Here is a 26,491-nt window from a genome sequence, read left to right as displayed (position 1 = left end):
TCTCCTATGGTTTCCTTCCTTCCCTCTCTGTAACTTTTCTCTCCCCTACGCTTCCCCCATAGTCTTCTGTTAAGTTTCTCAGGAACCACATATGAACGAAAACATATGGTATCTGTCTTTTTCTGCCTAACTTATTTCACTTAGCATAATACTCTCTAGTTCCACCCATGTTGCTGCAAATGGCATGATTTCATTCTTTCTTATTGCCAAGTAGTATTCCATTGTATATATAGACCACATCCTCTTTATCCATTCATCACTTGATGGACATTTACGCTCTTTCCATAATTTGGCTATCGTTGAAAGTGCTGCTATCAACATTGGGATACAAGTGCCCCTATGCATCAGCACTCCTGTATCCCTTGGGTAAATTCCTAGCAGTGCTATTGCTGGGTCATAGGGTAGATCTCTATTTTTAATTTTTTGAGGAACCTCCACACTGTTTTCCAGAGCGGCTGCACCAGTTTGCATTTCCACCAACACTGCAAGACGGTTCCCATTTCTCCACATCCTCTCCAGAACTATAGTCTCCTGATTTGTTCATTTTAGTCACTCTGACTGGTGTGAGGTGGTATCTGAGTGTGGTTTTGATTTGTATTTCCCTGATGAGGAGTGACGTTGAGCATCTTTTCATGTGCCTGTTGGCCATCTGGATGTCTTCTTTAGAAAAGTGTCTATTGATGTCTTCTGCCCATTTCTTCACTGGATTATTTGTTTTTCAGGTGTGGAGTTTGGGGAGTTCTTTATAGATTTTGGATACTAATCCTTTATCCGATATGTCATTTGAAAATATCTTTTCCCATTCCATCGGTTGCCTTTTAGTTTTGTTGATTGTTTCCTTTGCTGTGCAGAAGCTTTTATCTTGATGAGGTCCCAATAGTTCATTTTTGCTTTTAATTCCCTTGCCTTTGGAGATGTGTTGAGTAAGAAATTGCTGCAGCTGAGGTCAGAGAGGTTTTTTTCCTGCTTTCTCCTCTAGGGTTTTGATGGTTTCATGTCTCACATTCAAGTCCTTTATCCATTTTGAGTTTATTTTTGTGAATGGTGTAAGAAAGTGGTCTAGTTTCATTCTTCTGCATGTTGCTGTCCAGTTCTCCCAGCAAAAACCCAACAGACTCAACCAAAAGTCTGCTAGAACTGATACATGAATTTAGCAAGTTCGCAGGATACAAAATTAATGTACAGAAATCAGTTGAATTTTTATACACCAATAATGAAGCAATATAAAGAGAAATAAATAAACTCATCCCATTCATAATTGCACCAAGAATCATAAAATACCTAGGAATAAACCTAACCAGAGATGTAAAAGATGTGTATGCTGAAAACTGTAGAAAGCTTATGAAGGAAATTGAAGAAGATACAAAGAAATAGAAAAACATTCCATGCTCATAGATTTGAAGGATGATACTTTATCTTAATAGGTGATATAAAATACCTGGCAACACACCTGACATTGTTCGTACATAAACAATAAATGTTATGACAATGACTATTACTATTAGCCTGATGTCACCTGGACCTTCCCAACCACTGAAATCTCTTTAGGGGAAATTAAACCTCCAATTCCATTCTTTATGGACATCTAAAACCCAAAATTCCTGTAAAATTTGTAAGGGAAATTCCTGTGACAATCCCAGCTCTGAGTTTTTGTTCACTTCATAATGGATTATTCATTTTACACGTGTTCTTTTTTAATCGTCCACACTGACCCAGATGGGAAATCCAACCCCTAATTTGGTTTCTATTATAAGTAAGTAAATGACTGAATAACACTTAGACACAACAATCTGTGTATTTAGTGAATTTTACTGAAGGTATACGAGAGCAGTAGAGAAGTGATTTAATGGCAGCAAAGCAAAGAACTTAAAACTGAATACTTGGCTCTTCCATTCTAAAATGTTCTTGGACCTTCTATGGGCCACTTCATTTCATGTACATCACAACTTTCCATCAACCTTCTTTTCAGGAAGAAAACCCATTTTGCTCTTTGTCCACACAACTATTAATATCCATGTTCTCAGAATTTCAGCTTCTACCCTAGACATTTTATCAAGATTTTCTCAAAGGTAGAATTCTCCCAAAGAGAAATTTTGCTGCAAGCTAATAAAATTATATGTATGTTTTACCCCGATTCAGTGTTACTTTCATGATTAGTGTCATTACTAATATTACTATTAGTATTAGTATTAAGCCTGAAACTTTAGGAAAGACTTTCATAGATGTTGTCTCCATAATTTGCTTCTTTGAAGTATAAGGGTGATGTCACCTAGGATCCAAGACACCAGGATGTGTGCTGGTGCAGACCACAGGCATCCAGTGTTTCTGGTATGAATCTCTCCAGTATTCCACATATACCATAAAACGGAAAACAAATGACATTATGCCTGCTTCACTGTGGCCCATCTCTATACCACTGGTTCTCTCCAAGTTTGGCCACTTAAATAAGGCATGTAACACTGTAGAGCTTGAGGATCCAATCTTCCTTCTCTCTCACCTTCCTTATCCCAAATATTAGTTCTGAATTTTTTTTTCCTGCAAATTAAACAGTAAATCAGTCTAGGGCTTAATGAAACTTTTGAAAGCCAAGAGCTTACCAGAATCACCGGGCAGGAATGCAGAAACAGGAATGAGCTCCAGATACACTGAATCAAAGGACACTAGTGAATTTCACCCAGCAGCTCCCTACTGTACTTCTGGAAAATGAATTCTTCAACGATCTTTGGGTGAACACTCCTTGTAACATCCCAGACCATATGGTATGCATAAGATTTCTCCTTGGTCTCAGCGATGAGTTCAGTGACCCAACTGTTTCATTTGATGCTTGTAGAATAGAACCTCTCTTTTCCACTGGATTTGAACCTGAGAGTATGAGGTCTGGAATTACAATCATGACCTTCAAGAGGCCACCATATGGCAATAATGAAGGAAAGGAAAGTTGAAAGAAAGGTCAGGCCCAATGCCATTATTTAAGCCCTGAATCTAGCCATGTCTACAGTTAGCCTTATCCCTGGACTTTCTAGTTGCATGAGCTAATAAACATCCTTTTTTGTGCTTAAAATACTTTGTCCAGTTTTCTGTCCTATGAAACAAGACAAGTCTTTCTGGTACACAGATCTGGTGGGAGATCTGGAATCTGCTTTCTAACCTAACACTTGGTATCTAAAGGATAATCACATCTAAGGCTGGAACAAGTGCCTACACATGCTCCAGAGTCAGAATTTAACCCATGCTTATTCTAGGTAAAGAGATAGAAGGAGAAAACTGGAGGCAGAAATAGGCAGAACTTGACAATGTACCCCTTGGTGTGTTTGTTTTGTAATAACATTCAAAAACTTTTACAGAATTTGGCCAAATTTCCTGAAAACTATATCAAAAATACACTTTATTTTTTTTCAAAAATACACTTTAAATTGCACTTGTGACTCTGTCTACTCTCTCCAAATTTTACATTTTATACAGTGATACCTTCCATAATTAGAGGCAATGTCCATGTGACTGAATTGCTTTGCAAAGGTTTACAAAAAATACTCAAACCAAAATGGAATGCTACCAGACCTCCAGACTCAAGGCAATTTTACTTCACCATATACAAAGGCATCGGCTGAGGGATTTTGTGGCAGTTACTGAGCTACCTTACTGAGCATCAGCACACTCATTTTTATCCTAAAACATCATAGAATCTCCTTTTTTGATTAAAGTATGGAAAATTTTGGTGTGTTTTACCTTCTATTCTTTTGATCTATGTAATTTTTGTGTTTACCTATATAATAATTTTGCCTGTTCATAGAAAACTTAGTGGCCAATGTTTTGGGATGTCTCCTCACGGATGACATATTCTCAATATGTAGTTTTAAATATTATATATCATGACATAATGAGCCCGTTTGCACAATTTTTAATCATTTTTAACAACCTTATCAAAGTATAAATTAACATGCAATAGACTTCATATATTTAAAGCATACAGTTTGGTAAGTTTTTACTTATCACACATGCATCCATGAAGCCATTGCCTCAGCCAAGGTAATAAACCCATCAGTCACCTCCAAAAAGCTTCCTTCTACCACTTTGTATTCCCTTCTTCACATAACTTCCACCCCTGTGTCTCCAGGCAGCCACTGATTGGCTTTCTTTCACTGTACATTACTTTTTTTTAATTTATTTAACTTTATTTTTTTATTTTTTTAATTGACATCCAAATTAGTTAGTATATAGTGAATCAGTGATTTCAGTAGATTCCTTAATGCCCCTTACCCATTTAGCCCATCCCCCCCCCACAACCCCTCCAGCAACCCTCAGTTTGTTTTTCATATTTATGAGTCTCTTTTGTTTTGTCCCCCTCACTGTTTTTATATTATTTTTGTTCCCCTTCCCTTATGTTCATCTGTTTTTTCTCTTAAAGTCCTCATATGAGTGAAGTCATATGATTTTTGTCTTCCTCTGACTGACTAATTTCGCTTAGCATAATACCCTCCAGTTCCATCCACGTAGTTGCAAATGGCAAGATTTCATTCTTTTTGATTGCTGAGTAATACTCCATTGTATATATATACCACATCTTCTTTATCCATTCATCCATCGATGGACATTGGGGCTCTTTCCATACTTTGGATATTGTTGATGGTGCTGCTATAAACATGGGGGTGCATGTGTCCCTTTGAAACAGCACACCTGTATCCCTTGGATAAACGCCTAGTAGTGAAATTGCTGGGTCGTAGGGTAGTTCTATTTTTAGTTTTTCAGAAACCTCCATACTATTTTCCAGAGTGACTACACCAGCTTGCATTCCCACCAACAATGCAAAAGAGATCCTCTTTCTCCACATCCTCGCCAACATCTGTTGTTGCCTGAGTTGTTAATGTTAGCCATTCTGACAGGTGGAAGGTGGTATCTCATGGAGGTTTTAATTTGTATTTCCCTGATGGTGAGTGATGTTGAGCATTTTTTCATGTACCTGTTGGCCATCTGGATGTCTTCTTTGGAGAAGTGTCTCTTCATGTCTCTTGCCCATTTTTCACTGGATTCTTTGTTTTTTGGGTGTTGAGTTTGATAAGTTCTTTGTAGATTTTGGATACTAACCCTTTATCTGACATGCCATTTGCAAATATCTTCTCCCATTCTGTCAGTTGCCTTTTAGTTTTGCTGAGTGTTTCCTTCGCTGTGCAGAAGCTTTTTATTTTGATGAGGTCCCAGTAGTTCATTTTTGCTTTTTTTCCCTTGCCTCCGGAGACGTGTTGAATAAGACATTGCTGTGGGCAAGATCAAAGAGGTTTTTGTCTGCTTTCTCCTCGAGGATTGTGATGGCTTCCTGTCTTACATTGAGGTCTTTCATCCACTTTGAGTTTATTTTTGTGTATGGTGTAAGAAAGTGGTCCAGGTTCACTCTTCTGTATGTCGCTGTCCAGTTTTCCCAGCACCACTTGCTGAAGAGACTGTCTTTATTCCATTGGATATTCTTTCCTGCTTTGTCAAAGATTAGTTGGCCATACGTTTGTGGGTCCATTTCTGGGTTCTCTGTTCTGTTCCATTGATCTGGGTGTCTGTTCTTCTGTCAGTACCATACTGTCTTGATGACTACAGCTTTGGAGTAGAGCTTGAAGTCTGAGATTGTGATGCCTCCTGCTTTGGTTTTCTTTTTCAAGATTGCTTTGGCTATTTGGAATCTTTCCTGGTTCCATACAAATTTTAGGATTATTTGTTCTAGCTCTGTGAAGAATGCTGGTGTTACTTTGATAGGGATCGCATTGAATACATAGATTACTTTGGGTAGTATCAACATTTTAACAATATTTGTTCTTCCTAACCAGGAGCATGGAATCTTTTTCCATTTCTTTGTGTCTCCTTCAATTTCTTTCATCAGCTTTCTATAGTTTTCAGTGTATAGATTTTTCACCTCTTTGGTTAGATTTATTCCTAGGTATTTTATGGTTTTTTGTGCAACTGTAAATGGGATTGATTCCTTGATTTCTCTTTCTGTCGCTGCATTGTTGGTGTATAGGAATGCAACCGATTTCTGTGCATTGATTTTATATCCTGCAATATTGCTGAATTCATGAATCAATTCTAGCAGTTTTTTGGTGGAATCTTTTGGGTTTTCCATGTAGAGTATCATGTCATCTGTGAAGAGTGAAAGTTTGACCTCCTCCTGGCCTATTTGGATGCATTTTATTTCTTTGTGTTGTCTGATTGAAGAGGCTAACACTTCCAACACTATGCTGAATAACCGTGGCGAGAGTGGACATCTCTGTCTTGTTCCTGACCTTAGGGGGGAGGTCTCAGTTTTTCCCCATTGAGGATGATATTAGTGTTGGGTCACTCGTATATGGCTTTTATCATCTCGAGGTATGATCCTTCTGCCCCTACTTTCTTGAGGGTTTTTATCAAGAAAGGATGCTGTATTTTGTCAAATGCTTTCTCTGCATCTATTGAGAGGATCATATGGTTCTTGTCCTTTTATTGATGTGATGAATCATGTTAATTGTTTTGCGGATATTGAACCAGCCCTGCATCCCAGGTATAAATCCCACTTGGTTGTGGTGAATAATTTTTTTAGTGTATTGTTGGATCCGGTTGGCTAATGTCTCATTGAGGATTTTTGCATGCAGTTCATCAGGGAAATTGGTCTATAGTTCTCCTTTTTAGTGGGGTCTCTGTCTGGTTTTGGAATCAAGGTAATGCTGGCTTATTCATAGAAAGAGTTTGGATCTTTCCTTCCATTTCTACTTTCTGGAACACCTTCAAGAAAATAGGTGTCAGCTCTTCCTTAAATGTTTGGTAGAATTCCCCTGGAAAGCCATCTGGCCCTGGACTCTTGCTTTTTGGCAGATTTTTGATTACCCTTTCGATTTCCTTACTGGTTATGGGTCTGTTCAAATTTTCTATTTCTTCCTGTTTCAGTTTTGGTAGTGTATATGTTTCTAGGAATTTGTCCATTTCTTCCAGATTGCCCATTTTGTTGGCATATAGTTGCTCATAATATTCTCTTATTATTGTTTTTATTTCTGCTGTGTTGGTTGTGATTTCTCCTCTGTCATTCTTGATTTTACTTATTTGGGTCCTTTCCTTTTCCTTTTTGATCAAACTGGCTAATGGTTTATCAATTTTGTTAATTCTTTCAAAGAACCAGCTTCTGGTTCCATTGATCTGTTCTACTGTTTTTTGTTTGTTTGTTTGTTTGTTTTGGTTTCGATAGCATTAATTTCTTCTCTAATCTTTATTATTTCCTGTCTTCTTCTGTTTTTGGGTTTTATTTGCTGTTCCTTTTCCAGCTCCTTAAGGTGTAATGTTAGGTTGTGTATCTCAGATCTTTTTTCCTTCTTTAGGAAGGCCTGGATTGCTATATGCTTTCCTCTTATGACTGCCTTTGCTGCATCCCAGAGGTTTTGGGTTGTGGTGTTATCATTTTCATTGACTTCCATATACTTTTTAAGTTCTTCTTTAACTTCTTGGTTAGCCCATTCATTCTTAGTAGGATGTTCTTCAGTCTTCAAGTATTTGTTACCTTTCCAAATTTTTTCTTGTTGATTTCGAGTTTCAGAGCTTTGTGGTTTGAAAATATGCACGGTATGATCTCAATCTTTTTGTACTTACTTAGGGTTCATTTGTGTCCCAGTATATGGTCTATTCTGGAGAACGTTCCATGTCACTGGAGAAGAATGGATATTCTGCTGCTTTAGGGTGAAATGTTCTGAATATATGTGTTAAGTCTATCTGGCCCAATGTGTCACTCAAAGCCATTGTTTCCTTGTTGATTTTTTGATTAGATGATGTGTCCATTGCTGTGAGTGTGGTGTTGAAGTCTCCTACTATTATGGTATTACTATCGATGAGTTTCTTGATGTTTGTGATTAATTGATTTATATATTTGGGTGCTACCACATTTGGCGCATAAATGTTTACAATTGTTAGGTCTTCTTGGTCTATAGACACCTTGATTATGATATAATGCCCTTCTGCATCTCTTCATACAGTCTTTATTTTAAAGTCTAGATTGTTTGATATAAGTAGGGCTACTCCGGCTTTCTTTTGTTGACCACTAGCAGGATGGTTCTCCATCCCCTTATTTTTAATTTGTAGGTGTTTTCAGGTCTAAAGTGGGTCTTTTGTAAACAGCATATAAATGGATTTTGTTTTCTTATCCATTCTGTTACCCTATGTCTTTTGATTGGAGCATTGAGTCCATTGATGTTTAGAGTGAGTACTGAAAGCTATGAATTTATTGCCATTATGATGCTTGTAGAGTTGGAGTTTCTGGTGGTGTTCTCTGGTCCTTCTAATCTTTTATTGATTTTGGTGTATATATATATATATATATACATATAAAATATATATATTTTATATATAATATATATTTTATATATATAATATGTATATATAATATATATATTTTATATATATAATATGTATATATAATATATATATTTTATATATATAATATGTATATATAATATATATATATTTTATATATATAATATGTATATATTATATATATATAATATATATATTTTATATATATTATATATATATATATATATATATATAATATATATATATATATTCATCTTTTGTCCTCTCAGAGAGTCCCCCTTAATATTTCTTGCAGGACTGTTTTAGTGGTCACAAACTCCTTTAATTTTTGTTTGTGTGGGAAACTTTGTATCTCCTTCTATTTTGCTTCTAATTGCCATGCTTCTAATTGCCTTGCTGGATAAAGAATTCTTGGCTGCATATTTTTCTGATTCAGCACACTGAATATATCCTGCCACTCCTTTCTGGCCTGCCAGGTTTCTGTGAATAGGTCTGCTGCAAACCTTATCTGTCTTCCCTTGAAAGTTAGGGATGTTTTTTCCCTTGCTGCTTTCATGATTCTCTCCTTGCCTGAGTATTTTGTGAATTTGACTATGATATGCCTTGTTGATGGTTTTTGTTGAATCTAATGGGGTCCTCTGTGCAGCTCAGTTATAGCATTTTTAATTTCATTCTGGCTATTTTTTATTTCTTTTATCTCTGCAGAAAGGGATTGTAATCTATTTTTGACTCCAACTAGTATTCTTATTATCGAGATTCTAAATTCTTGTTTAGACATCTTGATTGTGTCTGTGTTGGTTAAATCCCTGTCCGTTGTTTCTTTGTGCTTTTTCTTTTGGGGTGAGTTCCTTAATTTTGCCATTTTGAAGGGAGAAAAGGAATTAATGAGGTAGAAAAATTGAAATTAAAAAAATTAAAATTAAAAATATTAAAATTAAAAATTAAAAAACACACCCACACAAAAATCGAATAGATGATGCTAGATCCTAGGTGTGTTTTGGTCTGGATGTAGAAAGTGGTTTGACAGATTAGAGAAACAAACAAAAAAAGAGAGAGGATAAAAAGGAAAAAAAGGAAATAGTTTGAGAATTTGAAAAAAATGAATACACTAAAGTAGACTAAAATACACAAAAGTAGAGACTATAGTAGAAAAAAATTATAGAAACATATTTTTAGTAAAAATTAAAAAGAAATGTTTCTTTTTCATTTTCTGTATTTAAGAAAAAAGAAAAGAAGTGAAAAAGAAAAAAAAGATAAAAAAAGAAAAAAGGAAAAGACAAAAAAAAGAAATAGTTTGAAAATTTGAAAAAGTGAATACATTTAGTAGACTGAAATAAAATGATGGGACCAAGATGGAATTAGAAAAAATTTACATAAAAGCAAAAATATAGTAATAAAAATTAAATGAAAATATTTTTAAAAGAAATTGAAAATAAAAATGAAGTTTTTCTCCTTCTGAATTCAAGAAAAAGAAAATAAATGAAAAAGAGAAAATAAGAAAAAGAAAGAAAAAAGGAAATTGTTTGAAAATTTGAAAAGGTGCGTACACTGAAATAGACTAAAATAAAATGATGGAAGTAAAGTAGAATTTGAAAAAGTTTACACAAATGTAAAAAATATAGCAATAAAAATTAAAGACATATTTTTAATAAACATTGAAAATAAAAATGAGTTTTTTCTCTTTCTGTATTCAAGGAAAAGAATTATAAAAGAGAAAAAGGAAAAAGAGAGAAAAAAATTGAATAGATGAACCTGTTAACAGATTGAAGTAGGACTTAAATTGCTTTGTTTTCCCCTAGAGGTCAATCCATGTAGCTCTTTATAGTCCATAGATTAAGCTGGCAGTGAGGTTTGTGTTCTTGAAGAGCGAAGTTGGCCCAGTTGGGCAGGGTTCGGTGTAACAGCTCCGCTCTCCCCTAGATGGCACTGCTAGCCTACTGGGGTGGATTGTTGTGGTGTGCATCTGCATGCGTGGGAATGGTGATAAATGGCGCCACCCAGCCACCCAATCTGTTCTCCCAGATCAGCAGTCATGCACCGGTCCTCCATCTTAAGCTCTTGTCTACACTCTGCTTTTCCATTCTCTGTGACCAGGCCCAAGGCAGTACCTCTCTCCCAAGTTTTGTCTCAGATGTGGCTATTTTCCCTGGCCCCTTACTTCTGAAGGACTGCTGCTTTGACCCTCTTCACCCCACTGCGGGAGGGTCTCACTGAGGGATGGCCAAATGAGCAATGACCAAATGTTGGCTACACCCAGGAACGCCCACTGGATCCTGCTGTTTCTGGTGCCCCGAGACTGAAGCCAGGTGCCAGCCCAGCCCCCCCAAAAGAATCGAAAGACAGTGTAGCCTCAGCATTTTAGGGACCATGGAAAATCGCAACACACATCTGACACCAGGCTTCACCCTCAACAACCCTGCCCCAGCACCACCGAATGTGGCTGCCTTCCAGGGTCTGCTGGGACCAGGTGGCTTCAACAGTCTCTACCAAATGTCCTTCCAGCAGTGGAACTGCTTTCCCCATGTGGCCTGAGAACCTCCCGGACCCCACTCAGTTCCTGGGGATTCACCTTTCCCACCAGAACACCACCAGGTATTGAGCTGTGGAGTTGCAGCCTTTGCACTCCCCTTGTTTACAGTCTTAATGGAATTTAAACCCTCTCCTTTCTTCTTTCTCCCTTTTTAGTTTAGTCCCTGCAGCTGTTTCCAATTTTCCACTTTCTCTCCAGCTGCTTTTGGGGAGGGGTGCTTTTCCCATATGCTCCCCCCCCCCCCCAGTCTCAGTCCTCTCTTCACCTGCAAAAGGGGTTCCCTGCCTTTCGGGGCTTCTTGCTCCCCAAGTTCAGCTGTTCATGTCATGTACCTGCTGAATTCTGTGGTTCAGGTTGTGCAGATTGTTGTGTTAATCTTCTAAACGGTTTTCTAGGTGTCTAAGATGGTTTAGTGTTGGTCTGGCTGTATTTCATGGACGCGAGACACACAAAAAGCTTCCATGCTATTCTGCCATCTTGGCTTCTCCCCACTGTAGATTACTTTTTATTTCTAAAATTTTATGTAAAAGAAATCAAATAGCACATTTTTTGTGGGTCTGGTTTCTTTTACACTGCATATTACTTTATAATACATCCAAGTTGTAGATTGTATCAGTACTGTGCTCCCTTTTATTATTAAATAATATTCTGTTGAATTGATATACCATAGTTTGTTGTATTAATTCACTTATTGATGGATAGTTGGGCTATTTTCAGTTTTTAGCTATGACAAAATAGAGCTACTATGAACATTTATGTACAAATCTTTGTATGGACATGTTTTCATTTCTCTTGAATAAATACCTGGAGTGGAATAGTTGGAGCATATGACAGGTCTATAATTAACTCTTTTAAGAAACAACCAAACTGTTTTCCAAAGTCATTGTGCTATTTGACATTCCCACTAGCAGTTGAAAGTTCCAGTTCTTCCACATCTTCACCAATACTTAGTATGTCCAGTCATGTTAATTCAGAATATTCTAATAGATGTTCCACAGCATCTCATTATGCTGTTAATTTGCAGTTCTCTAATGATATAATATTAAGCATATTTCCATGTGGTTATTTGCCAAAAGTATATTCTTTAGTAAAATGCTATTTAAATCTGATCATTTTTTAATGAGGTGTTTTACTGACCATTTTTTAATGAAGTGTTTTTACTATTGAGTTTTGATAATTCTCCAGGAGTTCTGAATGTAAGTCCTTTATCAGATTTCTGGTTAGCAAATGAATGTTTCCAGTCTATGGTTCATTTTTTTTATTCTCTTAGCAGCATCTTTCAAAGAGAAGAAGTTTTCAATTCCTGTTTATAAAGTTTGTCATTTACAGATCATATTTTCTGTATTGTATCTCGGATATCTTCCCCTAATTCAAAATCATGAAGATTTTCTTCTGTGTTTTCTCTGAGACATTATACAGTTTGGGAATTTACATTTAGGTCTATGATCCATGTAAAGTTATTTTTTGTATGTGGTGCAAGAAATGAATAGAATTTTTTGTTTTTGTTTGTTTTTTGACTATAGATATCCACCTATTCCAGCACAATTTATTTAAAAGACTGTCTTTTTTCCCCACCATCCAAACTGCCTTTGCACCTTTGTTAAAATTCAATTAACCATATATGGATAGCTTATTTTCAGACTTCATTCTGTTCTATTGATATATTTTTCTATACACATATTGCCTTAATTACTCTAGCTATATAAATCTTAAAGTCAGGTCATGACAATCCTCTAAATTTGTTTTTATTTTTTAAAGTTATTTTAACCATTATGGTTCCTTTTCACTTTTCCATGGATTTAAGAACAAACTTGTCAATTTTCACCAAAAAAAAAAAAGTCTTCTGGAATTTAATTTGGATTATGCTGACTCTATAGAGCAGTTTGGGGAAAATTAACATACAATATTGAGTCTTCCTATTCAATGGCATGACCTTATCTCTCAGTTTATTTAGTCTTCTTAAATATCTCTCAGCTCAGCTTTGTAGTTTTTAGTGCACAGGTCAATTTCTCCAGATTTATCCTGAAGTATTTCATATTTATGATACTCTTTTAAGTGGTATTTTTAACAATATTGTTTAAATTTCTGATTCTTTGTTACCAGTATATAGAAATAAGTTGAATTTTGTATACCAATCCTATATCCTATACATTTTCTAAACCCACTTTTACTTCCTTAGATTTTTGGTAGATTTCATAAATTTTCTTGGAAGATGATTATGTTGTCTAAGAACTAAGATGGATTTACTTCTTCCTTTCTCATCTTGGTGCTTTTTATTTCTTTTTCTTGCCTTATTACCTTGGCTGAATTCTCCAAGCACAATGTTAATTGAAGTGGTAAAAGTAGATCCCTTTGCTTTTTTTATTGATCTTAGGAGGAAAACATTCAGTTATTTGCCTGCAGGTAGGTTTTTCACAGAAGTCTTTTATCAGGTTAAGGAAATCCTTTGTTATTCCTGGTTTGGTGGGAGCTATTATCAATAATAGATGCTGGGTTTTAATTTTTTTTTTTCTATACTCATCAAGATGATTATATGTTTTTCCTCTTTTAGTTAGTCAATATGGTTAGTTACATTGGTTGATTTTCAAATGTTAAACCAACCTTTTTTCTCATTATTAATTTTACTTTCCTATTTCTTTGCATATCTTATAATTTTGTTTTTATTATATATATGACATGATATTTACTATGTTGTACTGGATATTTTTATATTCCTATTAAAATTCTTAGCTTTGCACTGAAATGCAGTTAATCAAAAATAATTTGATCTTTTGTATGTCTTGCTTTTAAGCTTTGTTAGATGGGACCACAGCAGCATTAGGTATAGGTTTAATTTTGTCCTAATAATAAATCAAACCTTTCTGAATACTGTATCCAAAGCCCTGTGAATTATGAAGTTTTTCACTCTGCTGCTGTGAATAACAATTCCCAGGACTCTTTACTCTCTGGTGAATATTCTTCTAATCCTTTTGGATGTTTTTTTTTCCTTGACCTTGAGTCTTTCCTTGCACATACACACTGATCAATACTCAATAAAACCTTCAGTGGAAACCTCTGCATATCTATGGAGTTCTAACTCTGAGCTCCCTCCTCTCTGTACTCTGCCCTGCCTACTCTTGTCTGTCTCCCCAGACTCCCAGCTTCATCCTCTCAAGTCAGGATCTACCCAGAATCTCTCTCCCTGAGCTACGATCTGGTAAATCTCTCAAGCTAGAGCAATCATAGCACTTACCTTGCTTTTGTCCATCTCTCAGTGATCACTCTCATTTGTTGTCTGATGTTCAATGTGCTTCATATATTTTCTCTATTTTGCAGTTTCATAAGGAAAAGAGTTAATAATAGGATGTTGACCACACAGAAAGGTACTATAGCCAGTCAATGACACACAGGAAGCAGCAATGGACAGTAGAGGGGACAGAGATAAGGACCACAGATCTGACCAGCAAAGAGGAAAATAGCAAACACATTGGGAAATCACATGTATCCTTCTCCTTTTCCCTAATTTAATTCCAGTGAAAAATTAGAGGGAAAATGGAGATAATCACAGCTATTGAGAGTAGCAGTTAACCCCTTCCACTCCAAATTCTAGAGTCATACCTCACCACAAACAGAATGGGATGGGCTTTGAATCAAAACTTAAGGTGTTTAAATATACAAAACTAAACCCTCCCTAGCACTCAGAATGATACTGTTTTAAATAACTAAAAATTATGGAATTGGATTCAGATATATTAAGGGAGCCCATTGCCTGGAGAGAAAACACAACTTAGCAACTATTGAAGAAATATAAATATTTTATGATTACACCACAACAAGCTAAGATGTCTTTATCAAACTGGTTATACATATATTGGTTAAAATTCTTTAAAAAATAATATGGCAATTAATATTTCAAAAGCTATAAACAAGTTTGTACACATTGGTCAGTTTTGTGTTCCAAAACAAAAACAAAAACAAAATAAAACAAAAGAGCATTGATTTGCAGCATTTGTCAATTTTTGTAATGCGAATACTCCTACTTACCAGGGCTGATTTTAGGATTTCTCCCAATGAAGAATGGGGAAGAGAGTTGCAAAATGTGCTCTTACAAGCTGATGTGACCCAGCTGCAACACACCGTTGCCTTTGATAATTCTCCAAAAAATTAACCCTAAAGAAAATAACTTAAGCAAGAAAAAAAAGCTATATAAACACAATTGTCATTGAATGGTTGCTTATGATAGCAAAAAATAATGTAAATAATCTACATAGTCTGTTAATCCACTTGATGGAATATTATAAAGCTATTAAAAAAAGAATGGAACAATATAGAGAAACATTTAATGTAATGTGAAGTGAATAAAGAAGAAAGCAAAATATTATGTTCACTATGATCGCATTGATTAATACACAAATATAGAACCTATTTCGTTATATTCTTGTGACAGAATTACTTTCGATCATGGCCAAATGATAGAAAGTAATTCTATCACAAGAATTTGTTATTTGTTACCCCTCTTTAAAAAGCCCTTTAAAGTTATTATAATAATATTTTTTTAAATACAACAAAACAAAATTTAGCAGTAGTTTATTTAACCTATCTCTCAAGATACATTGGTGCATTGGATTAGACTAAGAACATCTAGGCATTGAAACATCATTGGAAATCCAGTGAGGAAAATATTTACCAAAACTCTTAAGAAAGGAATCTCCAAGTTGAGAACCCCCAAAGGACAAGCTGAAGTAACAATGTATTGTTCAAATGTCTCTAAGGAGGCTAAATCTATTTAACTGCACGTTTTTTGTTTATGTGAAGAGGTTAGAAAATGGGACGGGTGGTTTCTTCCTTAGTAGCCCTTTGCTCACTCAGCCTTCAACTTCTTCTCTAAATAATTATTGGGAAAATAATATTATTTGAAGTGGTGCCAAGGTGTTAGCTTTTCTGGGGCAGCCAAGTGTCTCTCTCTGACTATAAACATAACTCTACCTATTTCTGTCAATTCCATTCAAATCAGCAAAAGTTAAGTGAGTCCTGACTTACCTCTGCAAGTACCATGCAGGTACCTCTGCAGGTACATGGGGAAACCACTAGACCTTGACTAAACTTTGGGGACATGGTAAAGAATAAAGACTCAGTTCCTGCCTTTATGAAGCCTGGTATTATATGCTACTAACAGAACAAAATAATAATACATTGGTATAAGTGCTATTACATATAGGAAGTTTACTAGTGCCTTCCTGGAGCCTCTTCCAAAGAGCTTAGTGAAGCATGTTGAAAGGATTCCCTGGTACCCATCAGTAAAAACTGCCCCGAGTCTATTAACCTCTTAAGCTTTCTTCTCCATCTGGGCTCCCTTTGCCCTTTGCCAATATCTGGCCATTTCCTGCACCAGCTTGTTCCAAGGCAAATCTAGCCTAAAAGACTATAGCTTTCTTAGTCCATCTCAGGTTGCCAAGTCAGCGTGCCAACTGGCAGAGTCTTCCTTGCCCTCCCTGCCCTTATCTGTCTCCTCCAAGCAGAGCAGTTGGCAGAACCTGGCAACGTGGAAAGCCCGCATCGTGAGCAGACCCAAAGCTTGCCAAAAAGGCCCAGGTGCCTCTTGCCACAAGTGCAATGAGTAGGAAGAGACAGAGCTTCATGGAAGCCACTGGGGGTCTCCAAATGAAAATAGCTAAAGAGAAGAATACAAGTACTGATTCCCAGTACTGGAGGCTGGAGAAATAAAAGGCACCTACTGATGCTCTTATTTGAAGGATTTGATTTCTGAGTTGTGAGGCTGAGTTTTGATGGTCTTCTTGACTCATCTGAACAGCCAAGCCTATGTCATGCAGGCATCTTCCCAGCCCTCTAAGGGCCTAGAAAATGTAAGTTGAAGAGAGGATTCTCTTCCTGAGCACAGACAATTATTCTGTTTAACTGTAGAAAACAGCAGAGATTGAGTTAAGAGAGCTCTCCTACCTCCTTCTCTGAAGAGAGAACAAAGAAAGAACTCTGCAGGTACATGGGGAAAACATGGTGTTTGGATAACAAGGCAAGGTATTGAACAGTGTCATTCAAATGCAATGCAACTGAATGGCCAAATCAAAGTTTCTAAAATATGTGTGTTGCTCTTAGATACATGTGAAGAAATGTGGTCTATGTTACCACCTTGTAATTCCTCTCTTAGTAATTTCTTCCCTTAGAAAGTTCACCAAACTATGGTTCCTCAGCAAGATGACAGAATATCAGATACTACAAGCCCTGTAGAGTGTTTTATAGAAACTGATCCTTTAAAATCTGAACTGCAAGTGAACCAAGTAAACAATCAATCCCAGAAAACTCAAGTGTGTATTCACTTGACAGAAGTTGACTGATGTTGCAAATGGTAAGTTACCTGTGCTTGCACTGAGCTTGGTAAACCAAATGAAGAACTCATTAGAAGGTACTTACAAAACTTTCAGACTTGGGTAAATGGATTTCAATTAGATAGAAGAGAAGGTAAAACTAGTTCCCATGGAAACCAGCTTTTATCTGTCTAGGTTATCTGAAGTCTGGGATACCAATCCTGATGGTTTTGAATGGCCCTAAATGGTACTACAAATGTGGATATAGTTAATGTCCTAAACATAATGGACTTATTTTTTACTTGGGCCATAAAACAAGTAGTTTACAGATGCTTTCAACAGCAAGCAAGACATTAGCTTGAGGTATTTCAGGTACATCAAAGGAAGAATGCTCCTGCTTCCCCACATCCCCCACAACTGTGGGATCAGTGATCATTGTGCCAATGTAAGGTGTGTTATCCCTTCAGGTGATCATTTGTGTTGTTTTGTATATTTTTAGTAGAAAATATTCAACTTCTAGTCCAGGAATTAAACACTATAATAATACAACATTTTGCATGTGTTCTCCTAATTTATCTTTCTAAATACCCTATGAAATAAGTGCTGTTATTATTCTCCACTTGATATACAGAAAAACTGAGGTTCAATAACCCACCCAAGGTTTCACAGCTGATAAATTGTGGAATTGCAATTTGAATTTAAGATTTTACAATCCTGTTTCCCTAGAACCCATAGTTATTACCCATCTGCCCAAATAATTTTCCACATTTATTTTCACTATTTCTCTTCAATTCTTACTCCATGGCTCAAAAGGTTGATTTAAGCCTTTTTTAAATTAAATTGTACATTTATTCAACAATAATATATTACATGCTTTCTGTTTGCCAGGAACTGACTAAATACATACAGAGAGAAGACGTGGTTTGTGCCCTTAGTATACCCACAGTCTAATATGAAGACAACATAAGTTTAATCTACTTTTCTTCCTTTGAAAATATTGGGCTAGTGGGATCAACTCACAGATTTCAATCATTTTCTGATGGGTAGCTCCATACGGTAGGTAACTAATACTTAGCAGTAGCTAAAGTGACAGGAACATATCCACAAAGACCATGGCATCCAAGAGTGATGGCTAACAATGTCAAGAACTACAGATATTAGCCTGCCTGAATTTTTCATCCTGCCTTCTTATACCTTAACCCAGGCTACCTTTGGAGGTAGGCTGGATCCAAGATTCCCACTATATGAGTTTGACTGGTCTCTATCAGTTTACATTTTATGTTTGACCACCACCACCCCATTGTACCCTTACTGCACCTAATTCCCACCCCATGTATTTTGAATCTGTCTCATTACAGCAACCATCTTTCCTTTCCTTCAGTCATCATTTATTATAGTTCCATTACATGATTACATTAATGATCCAGTTCCTACTTTCAAAGAGTAAAAATAAATAAATGCAAAAATTAAAATACCTAAATATTATTATAGAAAAGATTCAGGTGAGATGAGTACAAAAACATTCACCAGTGTTTTACAGTTTTCAGTGCACAAAGTTTTCACTTCCTTGTGAAATATTTATTCCTAAATATTTTATTATTTTTGATGCTGTTGTAAATGGAATGGTTTCCTTCATTTTCTTTTTGGATAGTTTTTTGTTGGTATACAAAAATGCAACTGATTTTTTTTTTTTGTATGCTTGGTTTTGTATCCTGCAATTTTACTGAATTTCCTTGCTTGTTCTAATAGTATTTGTGTGTGTGTGTGTGTGAGGAGTCTTTAGACTTTTATACATATAAGATTACATAATTTGCAAATATATAATCTTACATCTTTCTTTTCTGATTTTGATGCCTTTTATTTATTATTCTTGCCTAATTACTTTGGCTAGAACTTTCAGTACTATGTTGAATTAAAATGGTGTGGTGAGAGAAGTCATCCTTGCCTTGTTCTGGGTATTATTTATTTATTTTAGTTTTTAGACAGAAAGAGTGAGTGGGGGAGAAGGGCAGAGGGAGAGAAGGAGAGAGAGAGAGAGGGGAGAGAATCCCAAGTAGGCTCCATGCTCAGTGCAGAACCCAATGCGGGGCACAATCCCACAACCCTGGGATCATGACCTGAGCCAAAATCAAGTCAGACAATTAACCAACTGAGCCACCCAGGTGTCCCTGGGTCTTGTGTTTTTATCACTAATAATGTAAAAATAAATAAGGGGGCTGGAGAGGAGGTGGAAAAAAACTAAAAGTAATAATAAATAATAAGGAGGGCAGAAGAAAATTTTGGAGGTGATTGATATGTTTTTGGAATAGATTGTGATAATGGTTTCATAGATATATTATTATCTCCAAACTCATCAGGTAAGAATGTCAGTCATACATCAATAAATTAGTTTAAACACACATACACTAACGTTTAGGTTTAAGTACATAGTACTACTTTTGGCAGCATTTTTTTAAAAAGACTGTAGAAAGAAAATGTCTTTAATCCAAGGAGAAGAATTATCAGTAGCATAATAACCAGGTATCTTTGAACTGTGAACATAATTTGGAAGACACTTGGAGAAAACAACCTTCCCAATAACAGCCAGCTTAAACAAGGTAAACGACTGCTTCTTTATCAATAAGTCTACTTTAAAAAAAAAAGATTTATTTATTTTGAGAGAGAGAGAGAGAGAAAGTGTGCATGCATACATGCATGTGTGAGCTCAGGAGGGGCAGAGAAAGAAGGAATGAGAGAATCCCAAGCAGGGTCCCTGCTGTCAGCACAGAGCCTGACATGGGGCTCAAGCTCACGAATTGTGAGACCAGGCCCAGTGTTTAACTGACTGTCACCCCGGCACCCCAATAAGTCTACTTCTAACAGTCACAAATATTTCATTCTCTTTCTCCCTCTCCACCAGCCTGAGAAATATTCCACATCCAATTTAGGAAAAAAAAGAGGCACTTTGCCCCTGGGTCAGATGAAAATGTCTCTTCTGCCCCAAAGCTTCTAAACACCAGCTTCATTGCAGGCTCCATCCTCCACACTGGCCTACTCTCAAACCAACTTTCACCTGGTGCAAGGCCTCTTTCCCTGACCCTATTTCCAGGCCCAGGTGCTTGCTCTTTGGTCATCACAAATGACTCAAACCCAAGACAGCAGCTTCAGTAATTGGCCTGAGCAGAACACCACCTGTGACCTGTATATTCTTTGGTCTCCCTCCTGCATCCCCCCACTTTTTAAGCCTCTCATTTGGAATTCATTTCTGAACTACTCCTTAGACTGCTGAAAAGCCTAGGAGTTGGAGGGGGTGGGGAGCACAGGCAGCAGTCATCCCTTTTTCCCCTCTCCCCAGCCATATGTCACTGCTCATGCCTCCTCTCCCTGCATTACTTCTGAAACTCCAGTTGAGCTCTTAGCCCATACTCTCCTTGCTTGCCAGCCCCACTGCCCTCCCCCACTCTATACTTCTTCCTCATTTATAAGCATTTCCATCCTAAAAGGGGAGGTTTTTTTTCTTTTAAAAAAATCTCCTGAGTTGGGAACATTGCCGATTGTAACTATAGTGATACATCAATCACGTCGCAATAATTGCACAGCACAGGGTTTCCTGTTAGGGCTGAGCTACCTGCCAGAAAATGGCAGCAATCAGGCTATTGGCAGCAGACAATCAGGCATCATTTGTAATTCTTTATGGCTGCATGTTTCCCAGTCCAGGAATTGGATTCTAATCAATCAGTTGTCATGGCAACCCAGCATCACACAGCTATCAATACAGGAAAAAGGATAGGAGAAATTATGAGGGCTGTGAGCACCATAATTCCTGGAAGGGAGTGCCAAGTGACCTCACCAGGTGCCAACTCATAAAAAGCAGTACAAAGAAAAAATATGAGACCTTAAGGGTAAAATATCATAGCCAGTCCAGGGAAGAACTGTTGTCTGAGCCACAAGTGTAGAAGCAGGTGGGTGATTTGGGGGTCACCTCATTGTCCTTGGATAGCTGAGCTTCCAGAGCCAGGCAATATAGAAGCAGTTTGATTTAAAAAAATCCAAGCACTAGTGATAGAGGAGAAAGAGAGATTAGTTATCCAATCAACCAGCAACTGTTTGTGGAGTACATGTTACACATGAGGCCCTTCACAAAGCAAATACTTACTGTCTGGTCTGGGCCACCCAACACATACAGCAAAAGCCAACCAGTACTCACAGCAGCATTTGAGGTGCCAGAAAAGTGGTACAATCTTTGAGTAACTGTAGCAGAGATCAAAATGGAAATGACCAGTGTGACCTAGCATGGTGAAGAGAATGGATCAAAACCATATGCCAGGACAGGATCAAAAATTATCACTTACCTTATATTAAATTCCAACAATATAAGAGGTAGGTTTCACTATTTCTATCTTATATATGAGGAAACCTTAGCTTAGAATGCTGAGTAAGCTGTCCAACATCACACAGCTAGAAGAGGTGGGACAAGACTGACTTAAAGTTCAGGCCTAGCCTTCACCCAAAATCATATGGACAGTGGCCACACTGCAGCTGGGAGTCTGGGAAGGTCAGATTCATTCAGACTCTCAGAAGCCCTAATGGCCACACAGTCCAAAGACAAGCTTTAGTACAAGATAGACGCTTTGCTAGCAATTCAGAGACATCCCCCAGAGATATTAGTTCATCTCAGTATGACTCTAAAGAAGTCATTTTATCTCTCCTGTCTTAGACTTCCTTTTCTCTAAAATGAGAATAAGAACTCCTATGATGAATAGTGATATTCCTGGCCTAAGCAGCTTCTTCATCTCTTTTATTCTTCCTCAACTCTAGCGTACCAGGGGTACCATAGATCTAGTGGCACAGATAAGCAGTCTCCTTAAAAGTGGTTAAGAGTTTGTCCTGAAAATCTTTCTAGGCTTTTCAGAGTGTCACCAGAGCAAGCTGAGAATTTGTTGGCTTCTACATCCTTAATCTCTGGCCCTGCATTAATTTTAGGGTTCTCCAGAGAAATAGAACCAACAGGAATATATATAAAGAGATTGATTATAAAGAGTTAACTCACACATTTATGGAGGCTGAGAAGTCCCCTGAACTTCTGTCTGTAAGTTGGAGACCCAGGAAAGCCAATGGTGTGATTCAGTCTGAGTCAGAAGTCCTGAGAACAGAGTAAGATCAATGTTACAGGCTCAAGCAATCAAGCAGGAAGGCAGAATTTCTTTCTTCCACTTTTCATTCTAAATTCAGGTCCTCAACAAATTGGGTGATGCCCAATCTACTTTGGGCAATCTACTTTACTGAATTCACCCATTCAAATGCTAATTTCATCTGGAGACACCCAGAAACAACATTCAGCCAAATATCCCAGCACCTTTTGATTCAGTCACATAAAGTTAGCCATCACAGGCCTCTTTTACCTGCCTTATCTTAATCTTTTGGGAGGCTTGAAAAGAGAAAATCAAATGGTCCCATACAGCATGAGCCACCCACAGACCCCAGTGCCAAGCCCACCTAATTTCCATCAGGGCAATGTCAGGGCAATAATGTTGTGATGGGATTTCAGCTCATCAAGCAATTACTGGCATATTGCTGTGGTATTACAAAAATGACACTTAAAACACTGTGAGCACGAATTTAGTTACCAACTAATTAATTTACAAAACACTTCTTATTAAAGTAGTTGCATACTTCAAACTCATTTTTTAAGCCAGATGATATCCAGGTTTATTTTATGATGCACAGCTTTCTTGCTAAACTCTTTGAACTTTGGTGAAAATGTTTCACTGCCTGAGAATGGGGCTTCCATAAGTAGTGTGGCAGAAAATGCATAGGTCTTGGATTCTATTCCTGTTTCTGCTACTAATCATTAGTTCTATAACTCTGAGCAAGTGATTCCCTGTCTCTGAGCCTCAGATCCCTCATCTGTGGAGTGAAGGAGGAGCATTTTGAAGACAGCTTCCTCAGAGCATTGCTGGATACTTATATAACATTAGCATATACTTATATACAGATAAGTGATTTGAAGAGAATGTTTTCAGAGGTGAAATGGTCAAAAACAAGTTTGGGAGACTGGATGAAGCTACGTTTTTAAAATTTTCTTTCTGAATGAATTTATGGAGTTTTTTATATGCCATTGGAAGAGGAGATCTCAAATGTAGTGCTTTCCACATTTGTTTGACCTGTAAACCATTTTTATTTTTGTTTCTATCACTGAACATCTCTAAAAGTTTGTGTTCCAAGGATCAAACTTTAGAAAACACTGAATTAAAGGCTGTTTGAGAGGCATTGTTTGCAGTGGCAACAATGTGGAAATAAGTTGGGTAGCCACTGCTAACCTCCCTTTCCTCAGGAAATGCTAGGCAGCCCTATAAAGAGCAGAGCAGATCCATGTGTGTTGGCATGGAAAATTTCCAACATGTCTCATTAAATGCAAAGAGCAAGATGCAAACTTTATAAAATGTTCCCATTTGTGTGTGTGTGTGTGTGTGTGTGTGCTTGAGTGCAGGTAGAGGTGAGTGGATACAACTTGCATAGCAAGTTTCTCAGTGCATATATAAGAAACCTCAGAGGATTCCTTGCAGAGTGGTACTGAGGGTGGAGATAAAGGGCATTTTTACTTTTCATTTTATACCATTAAATTTTTTTGAACTTTATTTTTACCAACTCATGTATTATTTTTATAATTAAAAAAAAAACACAAATTTTAAAAGCTCTCTGGAAACCTTTTAAATCAACTTTTGTGATTTTGTGGTTTCTTGAGCCCCAAATTGAGGCTAATTTAAGCCTGTCTTCTTGATGAGAAATGTTCCACCTGGATGCCAATTCTTCTATATTTTTCTACCCTGAGACTGCAGGCACAGTTGGATGACTGAGCACCCTGAGGAGTAACTGGCCCCTGTCTTTGGGGGCTCACATTATGAGTTTCCAAATGCAGGCCAAAGAACCAAGCCATAGGAGCATGAATGGAACATGGCATTCTACTGTAGGCAAACATTAACAAGCAAATCATGACTAAGGACCGAATCCCAGAATCCAAAAACATCTAAGCTGGATCTTTCTACAGAGAAGAAATCCGACATCCAAAGGAGAAAAATTGAAGACCATACTACAGATCTCAGATCTGGGACTCCGATTCTAAGTCCAGGAGAATTTATACCATGCGATGTTGTCTTTCCAAAGTGGGAAGGATGCTCCCCTCACCCAAACCCCTGAGCCATCCACAAGGAAACAGGAGAATGTTCCTGGCTTGAAGGCTTTAAAGCTGACCAAAGCTAGACACAGTGGACTGAAGAAATAAAGTCCAACCAGAAAAGGCAGAACTGAAATTGAGGAGAAGGCAAATTTTTGTCGCTAATTTAGCTAATCTTGAAGGTGATGAAAATTCGGGAGAGAAGGCACCAAGATAAAGAAACAGAGTGCTGGCTTCAGCAGCACACATACAAAAATTGGAACAATATAGAGATTAGCACAGCCCTTGTGTAAGGATGACATACAAATTCATGAAGTGGCCCATATGAAAGAAAGGAAGAAGAAAGAACAAAGGAAATAAAGAAAAGAAAAGAAAAGAAAAGAAAAGAAAAGAAAAGAAAAAAAGAAAAGAAAAGAAAAGAAAAAAGAAAAGAAGGAAGGAAGAAAAGAAAGACACAAATCAAAAGATCAAGACAAATTTGTGCTGATAAAGGAAACTGGTGAGAGTAATTTCACCAGTTGCCTTTGGCATCTGCTCTACATACCTGGGAGGAATTAACTTCTCAACTAGTTATACATGTTGTAAACTTTGTGGTAACTGTGAAGCAGAAGAATAGCATAGGTGGAGAATGAACTTTCCATCTAAGTGAATTGTCTGAAGGATGGAAGGTCTTTTTTTCAATTCTGGTACTTCTATGTATTTTTACAATGCTTATGGAAATCTTTATAAAAAGAACTATATGTCCCCCAGCCTTGTTAAACAGAATCTGCTGCACACCATTTAACCTTTTCCTCAAGTTTTTATTTATTTCTTTGTTTTTACATCCGAAAAAGAAATCCTTTTTCTGGGTTTTTGTACAGAGAGGCCCTTGGAACTGTTAAGGTATAATGGTTCTGCCCCCTTGTTTTCTGTTCATTACATTTGTATTCTGTATAGGTTTTACAAAGCACTATTAGATCAGAAGGAATATGTTCCATTCTAGGAACAGTGAGGAATAAGATGTGGGGGGGCAGGGTGGCACAAGGAAAAAGGATATATGAAGAGGTAGAGTATTTTCTCTTTTGACTCTACTTCTGAATTATTCCATTTCTTTTTTTTCTCCTTTACAAGTAAGTCATTTTTACAATAGACAATTTTGTTATTTTTGCATAAAGCAAATAATAGAACAGGTAAGTAAAACTGAGAAAATAGCACCCTGATACGGGTCCTGCATCTGATAGGAATCCAAGGGTATTTGGGATTGTTATTATTGCCATTTACAGATGAAAAAACTGAGGTCCCAGAGAGGTTTAACAGACTTGTCTAATGCCGCACAGGGAATTAGCGGTAGAACCTGAGTGTGAAACTGGGTGCTTTTGTTCCTAGGCCACCATACCCTCCACCTGGCAATGTAAGCCCCTGCTGAAATGTAGCCTATCCTGAGTTCCAACCTCAGCATGTTCTTCACTGAGAGTCAGTCAATCCATCTGTCTTTTTTTCCCTACTCTCATTATACCTTGTCCTAGCAATCTCTGCTCCCTTCTAAGTTGCTGTTTTTACTGTATCATGGGCTTGAAAGTCAAACCTCAACTCCATACAAAACATGCTATAGTAGAAGAGGAATAAAAATCTCTCCGTATGCAGTATTGAGACATTTCCTCTGATAAAGGCATGAGCCTTAGTCCATGGTCAGGGGGAAGCCCCTTCCCTTCCTTCCTCATTCCTACCCATGTTCCAGGTAGCTGATATAAACTCTATGATGTACATAGAGTCTGCACATCTGTAGCCAGAGTACTGAAAAGCAAACCTAGATGAGAGTGTATAGCTTCTGTGATGATCTTAACCAGTATAAAAGAGAATTAAGAAAGATAGAAAGGAATAAAGGAGGCAAGATGTGATTTAGGGAAACTTTGTTTCCAAGATTAAGTCTTAAGAGCAGATGTGACATTAGTCAGAGACCTAGACAGGTGACATGGGCAAACAGCATTGGGGTAGTGGGGAAAACTCTGGTGCTCATTCCCTATAATCTGTATCAGACCCCTAGGCTACACCTAACCAGCAGACAATCCAAGTACAAATAATGTACTGTTCTAAAATATGGTTTCTAGGAAGGCCTTTATTTAGCTCTCTTTTCAAAATATTGTCACCTCTAAGTCCCTCCTGCATACAAATTCTGGAATCCCCAGCATTCATGAAATCTGCCGGTCAGTCCTATTT

The 26,491-nt window shown here is 37.2% G+C and overlaps 1 non-coding gene across 1 annotated transcript; it reads left to right on the top strand.

Annotated features, from left to right (window-relative positions):
- The first annotated feature begins 24,521 nt into the window (after positions 1–24,521).
- On the top strand, positions 24,522–24,625 carry LOC132693440 (U6 spliceosomal RNA). Its single transcript, XR_009616823.1, has one exon. It is a non-coding gene; the product is annotated as a U6 spliceosomal RNA (small nuclear RNA).
- Positions 24,626–26,491: the final 1,866 nt, after the last annotated feature.

Source organism: Panthera onca, chromosome B1 (genome assembly GCF_046562875.1).
Source record: "Panthera onca isolate mPanOnc1 chromosome B1, mPanOnc1 haplotype 2, whole genome shotgun sequence".
NCBI classification, from domain to species: Eukaryota; Metazoa; Chordata; class Mammalia; order Carnivora; family Felidae; genus Panthera; species Panthera onca.
The sequence above is the reverse complement of the archived record's forward strand: the minus strand, read 5'-3'. Positions and strand labels throughout refer to the sequence as shown.